Genomic DNA, 16,699 nt, shown 5'->3' with positions numbered 1-16,699 from the left:
CATGAACAATTCAAGGAAAATAGCACTAGGTAAGTTCTTCCCACTAGGTGAGGTCTTGATCTTGATCTCTTCAAGAGGAGGGCTTGGTAATCCTAAGGATTCTTCCCAAAGAGGGGTCTTGATCTCCAAGAGGAGGAGGATACAAGGAGCAAAGCTCTCTTTGGTGTTCTAAAATACTTTGCTGGCTCACAAATGACCTAGGAGATGGATACTTATAGTCTAGGGACGGACTAGGAGGGGAAAAGAGATTACATGGGAAAAAACCCAAAAAGACACGAGCTGTTCCGGAGGGGTCCGGGCACCCGGCCTACTCAGGGGCGCGGCTGGGAGAGGCCGGGCACCCGGGGGTGCTATAGGAGGCCGGCTGGGGTGTGGCCGGGCACCCGGGCGGGTGGCAGGCGGCTGGGCGAGGAGACCGGGCACCCGGGGCCGGCGTAGCAGCGCCCAGGGGAGGGAGGCCGGGCACCCGGTGTTGGGGGGGCCGGGCACCCGGGGTGTCCAGGGAGTTTCGCCTCGCTGCTCCTTTCTTAATTCTTCTCGTCCTCCTCTCCTCTCCCTTGCACCGTGGATGCACGAACCTCTGTCTTCTCCTTCCCACGATCATCTTCGATGTACCTAAGAATGCATAACATATCTCTTTGATGTAGAATCCCGTTCTCATGAGAAACCGAATGAAACTCGGAGAGGAAAGAAGTGACCTCGTTGTCGATGTTGCGTGCACGTGCTCTTATCATTGGTCCTCTCGGTGCTTGCGGTGGTGATGGAGTATCGGTGCGGGTAGTCGAGGGATGTTGTGCATCACCTTCTCACCCGTAGCAATTGCCGCATTTTATTATTATGAAATTTGGCAAATGGATGTCAAAACTGCAATCCTGAATGGATTTCTGGAAGAAGAGTTGTATATGATGCAACCGGAAAGTTTTGTCGATCCAAAAGGAGCTAACAAAGTGTGCAAGCTCCAGCGATCCATTTATGAACTGGTGCAAGCCTCTCGGAGTTGGAATAAACGCTTTGATAGTGTGATCAAAGCATTTGGTTTTATACAAACTTTTGGAGAAGCCTGTATTTACAAGAAAGTGAGTGGGAGCTCTGTAGCATTTCTGATATTATATGTGGATGACATATTGCTGATAGGAAATGATATAGAATTTCTGGGTAGCATAAAGGGATACTTGAATAAGAGTTTTTCAATGAAGGACCTCGGTGAAGCTGCTTATATATTGGGCATCAAGATCTATAGAGATAGATCAAGACGCTTAATTGGACTTTCACAAAGCACATACCTTGACAAAGTTTTGAAGAAGTTCAAAATGGATCAAGCAAAGAAAGGGTTCTTGCCTGTGTTACAAGGTGTGAAGTTGAGTAAGACTCAATGCCCGACCACTTCAGAAGATAGAGAGAAAATGAAAGATGTTCCCTATGCTTCAGCCATAGGCTCTATCATGTATGCAATGTTGTGTACCAGACCTGATGTGTGCCTTGCTATAAGTTTAGCAGGGAGGTAACAAAGTAATCCAGGAGTGGATCACTGGACAGCGGTCAAGAACATCCTGAAATACCTGAAAAGGACTAAGGATATGTTTCTCGTTTATGGAGGTGACAAAGAGCTCATCATAAATGGTTACGTTGATGCAAGCTTTGACACTGATCCGGACGATTCTAAATCGCAAACCGGATACGTGTTTACATTGAACGGTGGAGTTGTGAGTTGGTGCAGTTCTAAACAAAGCGTCTTGGCGGGATCTACGTGTGAAGCGGAGTACATAGCTGCTTCGGAAGCAGCAAATGAAGGAGTCTGGATGAAGGAGTTCATATCCGATCTAGGTGTCATACCTAGTGCATCAGGTCCAATGAAATTCTTTTGTGATAATACTGGTGCAATTGCCTTGGCGAAGGAATCCAGATTTCACAAAAGAACCAAGCACATCAAGAGACGCTTCAGTTCCATCCGGGATCTAGTCTAGGTGGGAGACATAGAAATTTGCAAGATACATACGGATCTGAATGTTGCAGACCCATTGACTAAGCCTCTTCGACGAGCAAAACATGATCAGCACCAAGGCTCCATGGGTGTTAGAATCATTACTGTATAATCTAGATTATTGACTCTAGTGCAAATGGGAGACTGAAGGAAATATGCCCTAGAGGCAATAATATAGTTATTATTTATTTCCTTATATCATGATAAATGTTTATTATTCATGCTAGAATTGTATTAACCGGAAACATAATACTTGTGTGAATACATAGACAAACAGAGTGTCACTAGTATGCCTCTACTTGACTAGCTCGTTGATCAAAGATGGTTATGTTTCCTAGCCATTGACATGAGTTGTCATTTGATTAACGGGATCGCATCATTAGGAGAATGATGTGATTGACTTGATCCATTTCGTTAGCTTAGCACATGATCGTTTAGTATTCTGCTATTGCTTTCTTCATGACTTATACATGTTCCTATGACTATGAGATTATGCAACTCCCATTTACCAGAGGAACACTTTGTGTGCTACCAAACGTCACAACGTAACTGGGTGATTATAAAGGTGCTCTACAGGTGTCTCCGAAGGTAATTTTCGGGTTGGCGTATTTCGAGATTAGGATTTGTCACTCCGATTGTCGGAGAGGTATCTCTGGGCCCACTCGGTAATGCACATCACTTAAGCCTTGCAAGCATCGCAACTAATGAGTTAGTTGCGGGATGATGTATTACGGAATGAGTAAAGAGACTTGCCGGTAACGAGATTGAACTTGGTATTGAGATACCGACGATCGAATCTCGGGCAAGTAACATACCGATGACAAAGGGAACAACGTATGTTGTTATGCGGTCTGACCGATAAAGATCTTCGTAGAATATGTGGGAGCCAATATGAGCATCCATGTTTGGCTATTGGTTATTGATCGGAGACATGTCTCGGTCATGTCTACATAGTTCTCGAACCCTTAGGGTCCGCACGCTTAAAGTTTCGATGACAGTTATATTATGAGTTTATATGTTTTGATGTACCGAAGGTTGTTCGGAGTCCCGGATGTGATCACGGACATAACGAGGAGTCTCGAAATGGTCGAGACATGAAGATTGATATATTGGACGACTATATTCGGACACCGGAATGGTTCCGGGGGTTATCGGATATATACCGGAGTACCGGGGGGTTACCGGAATCCCCCCGGGGGATTAATGGGCCTACATGGGCATTAGTGGAGAAGAGGAGGGGCGGCCAGGGCAAGCCACGCGCCCCCTCCCCCTCTAGTCCAAATTGGACAAGGAGGGGGCGGCGCCCCCCTTTCCTTCTTCTCCTCCTCCTCTTTCCCCCCTTCTCCTAATCCAACAAGGAAGGGAGGGAGTCCTACTCCCGGTGGGAGTAGGACTCCTCCTGGCGCGCCCCTCTCCTGGCCAGCCGCCTCTCCCCCCCTTGCTCCTTTAGATACGGGGGAAAGGGGCACCCCAAAGACACAACAATTGATCATTGATCTTTTAGCCGTGTGCGGTGACCCCCTCCACCATAGTCCACCTCGATAATATCGTAGCAGTGCTTAGGCGAAGCCCTGCGTCAGTAGAATATCATCATCATCACCATGCCGTCGTGCTGACGAAACTCTCCCTCAACACTCGGCTGGATCGGAGTTCGAGGGACGTCATCGGGTTGAACATGTGCTAAACTCATAGGTGTCGTGCGTTCGGTACTTGATCGGTCGGATCGTGAAGACGTACGACTACATCAACCGCGTTGTGCTAACGCTTCCGCTTTCGGTCTACGAGGGTACGTGGACAACACTCCTCCCTCTCGTTGCTATGCATCACCATGATCTTGCGTGTGCGTAGGAATTTTTTTGAAATTACAACGTTCCCCAACACCAAGATCCAACGGAGAGGGGCACCTGGGTGGGCACAACCCACCAGGGCGCGCCCCCCTATCCTGGCACGCCCAGGTGGGTTGTCCCCACCTGGTGGCCCCGCAGACCCTGAAATCGACACTATAAAATCCTATTTTTCCAGAAAAAAAACAAGGAAAAAGAATTATCACGATCCATGAGACGAAGCTGTCGTCACCTCCTGTTCTTCATCGGGAGGCCAGATCTGGAGTCCGTTTGGGCCTCCGGAGAGGGGGATCTTTGTTCTTCGCCATCACCAACCCTTCTCCATCACCAATTCCATGATGCTCCCCACCGGGAGTGAGTAACTCCTTCGTAGGATCGCTGGTCGGTGAGGAGTTGGATGAGATTCATCATGTAATCGAGTTAGTTTTGTTAGGGCTTGATCCCTAGTATCCACTATGTTCTTAGATTGATGCTGCTATGACTTTGCCATGCTCAATGCTTGTCACTTTGGGCCCGGGTGCCATGATTTCAGATCTGAACTGTTTATCTTATCACCATTATATCCATGTTCTAGATCCGATTTTGCAAGTTATAGTCACCTACTACGTGTTATGATCCGGCAACCCCGGAGTGACAATAGTCGGGACCACTCCCGGTGATGACCGTAGTTTGAGGAGTTCATGTATTCACCATGTGTTAATGCTTTGTTCCGGTTCTCTATTAAAAAGGAGGCCTTAATATCCCTTAGTTTCCAATCGGACCCCACTGCCATGGGAGGGTAGGACAAAAGATATCATGCAAGTTCTTTCCATAAGCACGTATGACTATTCACGGAATACATGCCTACATTATATTGATGAACTAGAGCTAGTGTCGTATCGCCCTAGGTTATAACTGTCTCATGATGAATATCATCCAACAAGTTACCGATCCAATGCCTACGAATCTACCTTATATTGTTTTTGCTAAGTTACTATTGCTATCATCATTGTTACACTTGTTACAAAATTACTGCTATCACTGTTACCGTTACTACTGCAACTATTATCAAAACTATCATACTACTTTGCTACTAATCACTTTGCTACGGATTATTAATCTCCAGGGGTGGTTGAATTGACAACTCAGCTGCTAATACCTACAAATATTCTTTAGCTCCCCTTGTGTCGAATCTATAAATTTGGGTTGAATACTCTACCCTCGAAAACTGTTGCGATCCCCTATACTTGTGGGTTATCAAGACCTTTTTCTGGCGCCGTTGCTGGAGAACATAGCTATATTTGTTGAGTCACTTTGGATTATTACATATTATCACTATGAAGAATTTGAAGGATGCTAAGACCAAGATATTTCCCTCAAAGACGTGGGGAGGTAAGGAACTGCCATCCAGTTCTGCTTTAGATTCACCTTCTGTTATAAGTAAAATTGCAACACCACCACATGCTATTAATTCTGATATGTCGCAAGTTATGGATGATGCTACCTCTGCTATGGATAATGCTTATGATCATGCTAGTACCTTGCTTAATGATCAGGTGCCACTTGGTGACTTTCTTGATAAACAAATTGCTAGAGTAATAAAACATGATGTTGTTGAATCTAATGATGAGCTTGAAACTGAAACTCCTGAAACACCTTCTAGAACTAGCCCTCCTAGATATGAATTCCCTAAGGTACCAGATGCTTATGTTATGAGTGAGGAGACAACTAGAGATATTCTTGCTTGCAGAGATAGAGATGATCTAGAGAAATTATTATGCAAGTATAAAGAAAAATATTTGAATGCTAGAATGAAATGTGATCCTAAGTTTTCTACTTCACCTATCTTTATTGATGATAAGGATTATGAATTATCTGTCGACCCAGAGTTAATTACTTTGGTTGAATCTGATCCTTTCCATGGTTATGAAACTAAAACTGTTGTGGCACATCTTACTAAGTTGAATGACATAGCTACCCTTTTTACTCATGATGAGAAAACTCGCTATTACCTTATTCTCAAATTATTTTCTTTATCATTAAAGGGTGATGCTAAAGCTTGGTACAATACTCTTGCTCCTGGTTGTGTGCGTAGTCCGCAGGATATGATCTATTACTTCTCTGAAAAATATTTTCCTACTCATAAGAAACAAGCTACCTTATAGGAAATATTTAACTTTGCTCAAACTAAAGAAGAGAGTCTCCCACAAGCTTGGGGGAGGCTTTGCCAGTTACTTAATGCTTTGCCTGATCATCCTCTTAAGAAAAATGAAATACTTGATATCTTCTATAATGGACTAACCGATGTTCTAGGGACTTCCTAGATAGTTGTGCTGGTTGTGTTTTCAAGGAACGAACTGTTGGGCAAGCTAAAGAATTATTGAATAACATATTGAAAAATTATGATGATTGGACTCTTCCTGAATCACCGCCTAAACCCACTCCGAAGAAAAGGGGTATATTATATCTCAGTCCTGAAGATATGAAAGAGGCAAAGAAATCTATGAAGGAAAAAGGTATTAAAGCCGAGGATGTTAAAAAATTACCTCCTATTGAAGAAATACATGGGCTTAATGCACCACCGCTACCTAAGGTGGTAGAGGTAAATTTTCTAATGAAGTTCAGTGATAATGACAATCCCCACAATATGCATCCTAGCCAATGCCTTTATGAGTTTGAAAATTGTATTATAAAACGAGATCACTTCAATGCAAATGTTATGAAACAATTGAGATACAATTCGGATATGATTGCTCGCTTGAGTGACTTGTTATTTAGAATATCAAATGATGTTAGAGGTGTCGGAAAGCATGCTTCTATGGTTCAAACTCAGTTAGAACAAGTTGCTAAATCTCAAAGAGAATTGCTTGATGAAATGAATAATAATATGCATGAATTTGTTGTTAGAGTTGCAACTAGATGGGGTAAAATGACTCATGAACCACTTTATCCTGAGGGACACCCAAAAAGAATTAAACAAGAGTCACAAAGAGCTAACACTAGTGCACCTAGTTCTTATAGAAAGAAAGAGAAAAAAGAAAATGATAGGACTTTGCCTGCTCCTAGTGAACCTGAAATAGAGAAACCTCCTGATAATGATAATGAAACTCTATCTCTGATGTTGAAACTCAGTCTGGTAATGAACACTCACCTAGTGATAATGAAAAACATAACGCTGATGTTCATGAAGACTCTTGATACGTCTCCATCGTATCTACTTTTCCAAACACTTTTGCCCTTGTTTTGGACTCTAACTTGCATGATTTGAATGGAACTAACCCGGACTAACGCTGTTTTCAGCAGAATTGCCATGGTGTTATTTTTGTGCAGAAACAAAAGTTCTCGGAATGACCTGAAACTTCACAGAGATTATTTTTGGAAAATATAAAAAATACTGGCGAAAGAATCATGGCCAGGGGGCCCACACCCTCTCCACGAGGGTGGGGGCGCGCCTGCCCACCTGGGCGCGCCCCCTGCCTCGTGGGCCCCTGGAGCTCCGCCGACCTCAACTCCAACTCTATATATTCGTGTTCAGGGAGAAAAAAATCAGAGAGAAAGATTCATCGCGTTTTACGATACACAGCCGCCACCAAGCCCTAAACTCTCTCGGGAGGGCTGATCTGGAGTCCATTTGGGGCTCCGCAGAGGGGAATCCGTCGCCATCGTCATCATCAACCATCCTCCATCACCAATTTCATGATGCTCACCGCCGTGCGTGAGCAATTCCATCGTAGGCTTGCTGGACAGTGATGGGTTGGATGACATTTATCATGTAATCGAGTTAGATTTGTTAGGGTTTGATCCCTAGTATCCACTATGTTCTGAGATTGATGTTGCTATGACTTTGCTATGCTTAATGCTTGTCACTAGGGCCCGAGTGCCATAATTTCAGATCTGAACCTATTATGTTTTCATGAATATATGTGAGTTCTTGATCCTATCTTGCAAGTGTATAGTCACCTACTATGTGTTATGATCCGGCAACCCCGAAGTGACAATAATCGGGACCACTCCCAGTGATGACCGTAGTTTGAGGAGTTCATGTATTCACTATGTGTTAATGCTTTGGTCCGGTACTCTATTAAAAGGAGGCCTTAATATCCCTTAGTTTCCGCTAGGACCCCACTGCCACGGGAGGGTAGGACAAAAGATGTCATGCAAGTTCTTTTCCATAAGCACGTATGACTATATTCGGAATACATGCCTACATTACATTGATGAATTGGAGCTAGTTCTGTGTCACGCTATGTTATGACTGTTACATGATGAACCGCATCCGGCATAATTCTCCATCACCGATCCAATGCCTACGAGCTTTTCACATATTGTTCTCCGCTTATTTACTTTTCTGTTGCTACTGTTACAATCACTACAAAACCCAAAAATATTACTTTTGCTACTGTTACCGTTACTATCATACTACTTTTCTACTAAATACTTTGCTGCAGATACTAAGTTATCCAGGTGTGGTTGAATTGACAACTCAACTGCTAATACTTGAGAATATTCTTTGGCTCCCCTTGTGTCGAATCAACAAATTTGGGTTGAATACTCTACCCTCGAAAACTATTGCGATCCCCTATACTTGTGGGTTATCAAGACTATTTTCTGGCGCCGTTGCCGGGGAGCATAGCTCTATTCTTTGAGTCACTTGGGATTTATATCTGTTGGTCACTATGAAGAACTTGAAAGACGAGAAAACAAAATTTATCCCTCAACTACGAGGGGAGGTAAGGAACTGCCATCTAGCTCTGCACTTGATTCACCTTCTGTTTTGAGTAAACTTGCGACACCTAAACCTGCTTCTGCTATTAACTCTGATATGTTGCATGTTATTGATCTTCTATGCTTGATACCACTATGCCACTAGGTGAATTTCTTGATGAACAACTTGCTAGGGCTAGAGAGAATGAAATTATTGAAACTGATAATATTGATGAAAGTGATGATGAAGACTCTCCCCCTAAATATGAATTGCATGTTGTGCCTGAGGGCTATGTTATGGATGAAGAAACTGCTAGAGACTTTCTTGCTTGCAATGATAGAAGTGATCTTAAGAAATTATTAGCTAAGCTGAAACAAAAAACTTTGAATGCTAGAATTAAATATGATCCTACTTATGCTACTTCACCTATATTTGTTACTGATAAGGATTATGAATTCTCTATTGATCCTGTTATAATTACTTTGGTTGAATCTGATCCTTTCTATGGCTATGAATCTGAAACTGTTGTGGCACATCTTACTAAATTAAATGATATAGCCACCCTGTTCACTAATGATGAGAAAACCCTCTACTATTACATCCTTAAGATATTTCCGTTTTCATTAAAGGGTGATGCTAAGATATGGTTTAATTCTCTTGATCCTGGTTGTGTGCGTAGTCCCCAGGATATGATTTATTACTTCTCTGCTAAATATTTCCCCGCTCATAAGAAACAAGCTGCTTTAAGGGAAACATATAATTTTGTGCAAATTGAAGAAGAGAGTCTCCCACAAGCTTGGGGGAGGCTTCTCCAATTACTTAATGCTTTGCCTGATCATCCTCTCAAGAAAAATGAAATACTTGATATCTTTTATAATGGACTAACCGATGCTTCCAGAGACCACCTGGATAGTTGTGCTGGTTGTGTTTTCAGGGAAAGAACTGTTGATGAAGCTGAAATTCTATTGAATAATATGTTGACAAATGAAAATAATTGGACACTTCGTGAGCCAACTCCTAAGCCAACCCCGAAGAAAACGGGTGTTCTATTTCTCAATCCTGAAGATATGCAAGAGGCAAAGAAATCTATGAAAGAAAAGGGTATTAAAGCTGAAGATGTTAAGAATTTACCTCCTATTGAAGAAATACATGGTCTTAATTTACTGCCTGTTGAAGAAATATATGGTCTTAATTCATCACCTATTGAAGAAACACATGGTCTTGATAACCCGACATAGGTAGTAAAGGTAAATTCTCTCTATAGATATGATAAAGCTGAAGTCCCTCCTACTAAGTTTGCTAGCCGATGTTTGGATGAGTTTGATAACTTTATGGTTAAGCAAGAAGATTTTAATGCTTATTTTGGTAGACAATTAAAACAAAATGCTTATATGATTGAACACTTGGGTGATTATATGTCTAGAGTTAAAGGTGAACTTAAACTCATTAGTAAACATGCTTCTATGGTTACCACTCAAGTAGAACAAGTACTTAAAGCTCAGAATGATTTGCTCAATGAATTGAATAGTAAGAATAATGACTATGTTGTTAGAGTGGCTAATAGAACTGGTAAAATGACTCGGGAACCTTTGTATCCTGAAGGCCATCCTAAGAGAATTGAGCAAGATTCTCAAAGAAATAATGTAGATACACCTAGTCCTTCTAAGAAGAAGAAAAAGAAAACTGATAGGACTTTGCATGCTTCTAGTGAACCTGTTGTTGACACACCTGAGAATCCTAATGATATTTCTATTTCTAATGCTGAAACACAATCTGGTAATGAACATGAACCTAGTGATAATGTTCATGTTGATGCTCAACCTAGCAATGATAATGATGTAGAAATTGAACCTGTTGTTGATCTTGATAACCCACAATCAAAGAATCAATGTTATGATAAGAGAGACTTTGTCGCTAGGAAGCACGGTAAAGAAAGAGAACCATGGGTTCAGAAACCCATGCCTTTTCCTCCCAAACCATCCAAGAAAAAGGATGATGAGGATTTTGAGCACTTTGCTGAAATGATTAGACCTATCGTTTTGCGTATGCGTTTAACTGATGTGCTCAAAATGAATCCTTATGCTAAGTATATGAAAGATATTGTTACAAATAAAAGAAAGATACCGGAAGCTGAAATTTCTACCATGCTTGCTAATTATACTTTTAAGGGTGGAATACCAAAGAAACTTGGAGATCCAGGAGTACCCACTATACCATGCTCCATTAAAAGAAATTATGTTAGAACTGCTTTATGTGATCTTGGAGCCGGTGTTAGTGTTATGCCTCTCTCTTTATATCGTAGACTTGATTTGAATAAGTTGACACCTACTGAAATATCTTTGCAAATGGCCGATAAATCAACTGCTATACCTGTCGGTATTTGTGAGGATGTGCCTGTTGTGGTTGCAAACGTTACTATTTTAACGGACTTTGTTATTCTTGATATTCCCGAGGACGATAGTATGTCTATTATTCTTGGAAGACCCTTTTTGAATACTGCAGGGGCTGTTATTGATTGCAACAAAGGCAATGTCACTTTTCATGTTAATGGTAATGAGCATATGGTACACTTTCCGAGGAAACAACCTCAAGTCCACAGTATCAATTCTAGTGGAAAAATTCCATCAATTATTTTGGAAGGTTTTGAATTTCCTCTTCCTACTGTCAAGAAGGAATATGATATTCTTATTATTCGGGACGTGCATATCCCCATTGAGGTAACATAGTGTTATTCGAAATGAGTTTGTTAACAAGACCTGATCAACCTTGTTAGTGGATTCCTTTTGATGAGCATGAGATGGATGAAGTTAGAAAGCACAACCTTCTGTACCCTCCTTTTACTTTCTGTTATTTAGTTAAAATAAAGTAAAAATAGTATTTTTCTATCTGTTTCCTGAATTATTCGTGCAATATAAAAATACCGCTAAAATAAAAGTTCACCAAATGCCCTGAAATTTAAATATGATTTTTTCTGGAATATTTGAGAATATCTGGCACTGAGAACACAGCAGGGGGAGCAAGCACCTGGCCACGAGGGTCCAGGGCGCGCCCCTGCCTCGTGGGCCCATGGTGGCTCCCCTCCACTTATTCCAGCCACCACACACTCCTTCCTCCCAAAAAAATCACCAACCAGCTCAAGCACGAGTTCTAGCTCATTTTGCTACGATTTTCTATCTCCTTGCTCAAAGCACCTCTCACAAAACTGCTTTGGGGGATTGTTCCTTGGTATGTGACTCCTCCAATGGTCCAATTAGTTTTTGTTCTAGTGCTTTATTCATTGCAAATTTTTGCTGCCTAGGTGACCATGTTCTTGAGCTTGCATGTCAAATTTATATGGTTCCAAGTAGTTCTAATGCATGATATAGTCTCTAGGCACTTGTAGGAGTAGTTGCTATCAATTTTGTTGAGCTTGGTTCACTTTTATTTGAAGTTACTAAAATTTTCAGAAATTTTTCAGAGGAAGAAATATGTTTAGGAAAATGTACCAAGGTGGCAGCAAGGACCCAGGCTCGCAATGTGCGATGCCGACGATGAACCACCAAGGGAAGCTCAAGTACGGGCTTGTGAATGGCCTTCTGAGGACTTTATGGATCGAGCAGGAATCAAGGAAGAATTTAACGCATATGTGCGTAACGCTGATCTTGTGAGCTTCGAGCCAGATAAGTGCGGTCAGTACCACTGTCTCAGTGATTCCTTTGTGAGGAGGTTTGAATTTTCATCTTCACGCAATTCTCAAACTGTCCTGTTTGATCTTTATGAAAATTCTTATACTATGGACTTAGAGGATTTTAATACTGCTTGCAAGCTTCCACAATGGGGTAGTACTAGTGAACCTCGCAAATCTGAGTTTAGAGATTTTCTTGCTAGTATAACTGTGGAGGAGTCTAGAGATATAACACAAGCTACCATAGGGAGCATTCACTTTCCTGCTATACATTATTTTGCTCTCTTCATAGGTAGGTGCATAAATGGTAAGGATGAAGCATGTCACATGTGTGTCCCTGATCTCAGTGTTCTCAGGAGTGCTGTATTAGGAGATAAACATTATAATTTGGGAGCCATTGTTGCACGTAGGTTGCATAATAATAGATTTAATGGAGATTTCTTTGGTGGAATTTATGCAATCCGTTTAGCTAATTTTCTTGATATACCTATTCATGATTATGATATGGAATTTCCTCCTTATCTGGATTTCAATGCCATGGTTCACCATCAGTTTGTTGAGAGGAATGAACCGCCTCTCCAGTACCGACTAATCTTTGACATGCGTTCACGCCGTCAATATTGTCCTCCCTGCTCCTACTCTCTTTGACTTTCAGGCAAAGGGGAGATATTTTATAACTAGGGAGGAGGCAAATGAGTACGAGAGGAGGACGAGGGCAGCTCGCCTCCAAGCTGCAGCCCACGCTGCAATAACCGCTGCATCTTAGTACGACCCCAGTTACAACTTCGGATATCCGCCAGGCCAGCCGTGGCCATAGACCAACTTAGGCCAAAAGCCTAAGCTTGGGGGAGTACGTATTTCTCACCGACATTACATTTATGTTCACACACTCATTGCTAGATGTTGGTGCTCATACTCTTTCACTGTAATATCCATGCTGGTTTATTTTCTTTTTCTTGCTTTCTTCTTGTGTGTTTGTTAAACCTTAAGAAAAACCAAAAAATTAGTAATAGCTTTTAGTTAGTTTACTTTTCTTGCTGTAGTAGTAATAATTAAAAAGAAAACCCAAAAATATTTCCCGTTCTTCTTTTGCTTGTTGGGAGCTTTCCCGTGTAAATAGTTTTATTTCTTTTCTTTTCTTTGGGGGTCGATAGGAGAAGACCATAATTAAATTATTGAAGTGGCTCTTATATGCATTATTGTTGATTTAACCAAGAGCCCATATTGCCTTGTCTTCTCCTGTTTATTGAATGCTCGCAGATTCCAGCTTAGTCCAATGCACGTGCACTCTTATTATTATTCACTTCGTTCGGTCGTGCAAGTGAAGGGCAATTATGACGATATATGATGGACTGACTGAGATGAGAGAAGCTGGTATGAACTCGACCTGTCTTGTTTTTGTAAATATGATGAGTTCATCGTTCCTGATTCAGCCTATTATGAATAAACATGTTTGCAATGACAATTAGATATCATAGTTGCTCATGCCATGCTTGATTAGCTATGAGTTATAATGGTTTACCTTGCATGCCAACATGCTATTAAAATGGTTGTGATGTGGTATAGTGAGGTGGTATCCTCCTTTGAATGATTTAAGTGACTCGACTTGGCACATGTTCACACATGTAGTTGAAACAAATCAACATAGCCTTCACGATATTTATGTTCATGGTGGATTATATCCTACTCATGCTTGTACTCAATGTTTATTAATTTTAATGCATGTTCATGACTGTTGTCGCTCTCTAGTTGGTCGCTTCCCAGTCTTTTGCTAGCCTTCACTTGTACTAAGCGGGAATACTGCATGTGCATCCAATCCTTTAAACCCCAAAGTTATTCCATATGAGTCCACTATACCTTCCTATATGCGGTATCTACCTGCCGTTCCAAGTAAATTTGTATGTGCCAAACTCTAAACCTTCAAATAAACATTCTGTTTTGTATGTTCGAATAGCTCATGTATCAACTAGGGCTGCCCTTATCTTCCATGCTAGGCGGGTTATTCTCAAGAGGAGTGGACTCCGCTCCTCACTCACGAGAAAATGGCTGGTCACCGGGATGCCCAGTCCCATGCTTTATGCAAATTAAATCAAAATAATTGCAAACAAAACTCCCCCTGGGACTGTTGCTAGTTGGAGACACTCGTTGTTTCGAGCAAGTCATGGATTGATGCTTGTTGGTGGAGGGGGAGTATAAACTTTACCATTCTGTTTGGGAACCGCCTATAATGTGTGTAGCATGGAAGATACCGCCATCTCTTGGTTGTTATGTTGACAATGAAAGTATGCCGCTCAAAATATTATTTATCTCTATTTCAAAACCGAGCTCTGGCACCTCTACAAATTCCTGCTTCCCTCTACGAAGGGCCTATCTATTTACTTTTATGTTGAGTCATCACCCTCTCATTAAAAAGCACTAGCTGGAGAGCGCAGCTGTCATTTGCATTCACTACTATTAATTTATATTGGGTATGACTATGATTGGATCTCTTTTACCATGAATTACAATGTCAAGCCTGTCCTTGATCTTTAAGGGTGCTCTGCATTTATGTTTTGCGATCTCAGAAAGGGCTAGCGACATACCATCTTGTTATATCATATTATGATTGTTTTGAGAAAGTGTTTTCATCCGAGATTTATTATTATGGCTTGCTAGTTGATTATGCTATTGATATGAGTAAACATGAGACCTAAAAGTTATTGTGAGTGTGGTTAGTCATAATCTTTGCTGAAAACTTGAATGTTGGCTTTACATATTTGCAACAACAAGAGCAACAGAGTTTGTAAAAGTTTTTCTTTATCACTTTCAGTTTATCAACTGAATTGCTTGAGGACAAGCAAAGGTTTAAGCTTGGGGGAGTTGATACGTCTCCGTCGTATCTACTTTTCCAAACACTTGTGCCCTTGTTTTGGACTCTAACTTGCATGATTTGAATGGAACTAACCCGGACTGACGCTGTTTTCAGCAGAATTGCCATGGTGTTATTTTTATGCAGAAACAAAAGTTCTCGGAATGACCTGAAACTTCACGGAGATTATTTTTGGAAAATATAAAAAATACTGGCGAAAGAATCAAGGCCAGGGGGCCCACACCCTCTCCACGAAGGTGGGGGCGCGCCTGCCCCCCTGGGCGCGCCCCCTGCCTCGTGGGCCCCCTGGAGCTCCACCGACCTCGACTCCAACTCTATATATTCGTGTTCGGGGAGAAAAAAATCAGAGAGAAAGATTCATCGCGTTTTACGATACAGAGCCGCCGCCAAGCCCTAAACTCTCTTGGGAGGGCTGATCTGGAGTCCGTTCGGGGCTCCGGAGAGGGGAATCCATCGCCATCGTCATCATCAACCATCCTCCATCACCAATTTCATGATGCTCATCATCGTGCGTGAGTAATTTCATCGTAGGCTTGCTGGACGGTGATGGGTTGGATGAGATTTATCATGTAATCGAGTTAGATTTGTTAGGGTTTGATCCCTAGTATCCACTATGTTCTGAGATTGATGTTGCTATGACTTTGCTTTGCTTAATGCTTGTCACTAGGGCCCGAGTGCCATGATTTCAGATCTGAACCTATTATGTTTTCATGAATATATGTGAGTTCTTGATCCTATCTTGCAAGTCTATAGTCACCTACTATGTGTTATGATACGGCAACCCCAAAGTGACAATAATCGGGACCACTCCCGGTGATGACCGTAGTTTGAGGAGTTCATGTATTCACTATGTGTTAATGCTTTGGTCAGGTACTCTATTAAAAGGAGGCCTTAATATCCCTTAGTTTCTGCTAGGACCCTGCTGCCACGGGAGGGTAGGACAAAAGATGTCATGCAAGTTCTTTTCCATAAGCACGTATGACTATATTCGGAATACATGCCTACATTACATTGATGAATTGGAGCTAGTTCTGTGTCACCCTATGTTATGACTATTACATGATGAACCGCATCCGGCATAATTCTCCATCACCGATCCAATGCCTACGAGCTTTTCACATATTGTTCTCCGCTTATTTACTTTTCTGTTGCGACTGTTACAATCACTACAAAACCCAAAAATATTACTTTTGCTACTGTTACCGTTACAATCAAACTACTTTGCTACTAAATACTTTGCTGCAGATACTAAGTTATCCAGGTGTGGTTGAATTGACAACTCAACTGCTAATACTTGAGAATATTCTTTGGCTCCCCTTGTGTCGAATCAATAAATTTGGGTTCAATACTCTACCCTCGAAAACTGTTGCGATCCCCTATACTTGTGGGTTATCAACTCTCAACCAAATAATAAAGAACTAGGCAATGATGTTGAGATAGAACCACGTGTTGATCTTGATAACCCACAAACTAATAAGAAAAGGTATGATAAAAGAGACTTCATTGCTAGAAAACACGGTAAAGAAAGAGAATCGTGGGTTCAAAAACCTATGCCTTTTCCACCTAAGTTAACTAAACAGAATGATGATGAAGAATTTGAACGCTTTGCTGAAATGCTGAGGCCAGTCATTTTGCGTACTCGCTTGACTGATATCCT

The sequence above is a fragment of the Aegilops tauschii genome, chromosome 2 (genome assembly GCF_002575655.3).
Source record: "Aegilops tauschii subsp. strangulata cultivar AL8/78 chromosome 2, Aet v6.0, whole genome shotgun sequence".
NCBI classification, from domain to species: Eukaryota; Viridiplantae; Streptophyta; class Magnoliopsida; order Poales; family Poaceae; genus Aegilops; species Aegilops tauschii.
Note: the sequence above shows the minus strand (reverse complement) of the source record.